Source organism: Chrysochloris asiatica, unplaced genomic scaffold (assembly GCF_000296735.1).
Source record: "Chrysochloris asiatica unplaced genomic scaffold, ChrAsi1.0 scaffold00058, whole genome shotgun sequence".
Lineage (NCBI taxonomy): Eukaryota > Metazoa > Chordata > Mammalia > Afrosoricida > Chrysochloridae > Chrysochloris > Chrysochloris asiatica.
The window spans coordinates 11,872,646-11,874,183 of NW_006408576.1; positions in this window are offsets into that span (position 1 = coordinate 11,872,646).

The following is a 1,538-nucleotide window of genomic DNA, read 5'->3' on the forward strand; positions in this document are numbered from 1 at the left end:
CAGTCCTCAGAACTCCCTTTTGGATGTTTTGTAGCAAAGAGTTGGCTTTGGCAAATCCCTTAGTTTCTGTTTATCCTGTAAAGTTTTGATTACACTGTCATATTTTGATTGATAGCTTTGCTGGATAAAGGATTCTTGATTCGCAGATATTTTTTTTTTTTCTTTCAGCGTTTTATATATGTCTCCCCATTGCCTTCTTGCTTGCATGGTTTCTGCTGAGAAATCTGAGCTTAACATGACTTGCTTGCCTTCCTATGTAACACTTCTGTTTTCCCTAGCTGCTTTCAGGAGTGTCTCCTTATCTTTGATTTTGGAAAGCTTGATTATGATATGTCTTGGTGATATTCTTTTGAGGTCTACCCTTCTTGCGGTTCTTTGAGCTTCTTGAATGTTTATCTTTTCACTCTTCAAAATGTTAGAGAAATTTTCTTCTAGCAGTTCTTTAACTATTTCCTCAGTGGATGTGTATGATTCTTCTGGAATAATGATAATTCTTAAGTTATTCCTCTTCATGTTGTCCAACATGAATCTGAGACCATCTTCAGATTTTTTTTTATCTTTTTTTCTGTTTGCTCTTCTGTCTTAGTATTATTGAGAGATTTGTCTTCTAGCTCATTGGTTCTGCCTTCCATAGCTTATATTCTACTCCTTTTCCCTTTCAGAGTATTGTCTATTTCTGATATTCTATTATTGATCTTTTAGACCTCTTACTTTAGGTTTTTAATTGTTTCCAATGCTGTATCTATCTTATTTGATTGTTCCTATAGCACTTTCCTGACTTCTTCCTTATTTTTCTCAAATCCATTGTAAAGTGTTTTTGAACATTTTATAATCACTTTTCTGAATTCCTTCTCAGGCATTTCTAATGCCTGCCCTCCTTCTAGAATGTAGTCCAGGTCTATCTCTAGGTGATTTGTCTCAGACATTATCTCTTGTTTCTGGACATGTGCTGATATGGTCATCTGCTTTGGCTTGTTGGACATGTTTAGTGTTTATCTGTGGCCTTAATACTTAATTGAGTATGTGTTTTAGTATTTTTTTTATGCTTTCTGATTGCTTCCAGGTAGATGTGCTCAGGATGTGGGCTTCCCTTTCCACACTTCTTATTGCTTAACTCAGAGTAACTTTCACATATGTTGTCTGCCTTCCTGGTATATGGCAGTTGGTATTGGTCATTGCCTGGGTTGTGGGGTTTTATAGAGTGTGAGTGTACCTTGACTATATGGCAACAGTTTCTGTCTCTTCTTGGGTAATATAGGGAGAGAAAGAGTCCCCAAAGGTAGAAGCAGGAGCATATAACAGCAAAAAAAAAAAGAAAAGAAAGAAAAAAAACCAAAAAAGCAACAACAACAAAAAGACAAAATTAGACTGAATATTGTAGTCTATAATTGCAGAAAAGGGAGAAGAGGATGGAGACAAAAAAAAAAAAAAATTAATTTGTAGCCTAATATGAGTATGACAGGAGCTCTGGTAGCGTAGTGGTTACGAATCGGGCTGCGAACCTTAAGGTCGGCGGTTCGAAACTACCAGCTGCTCCG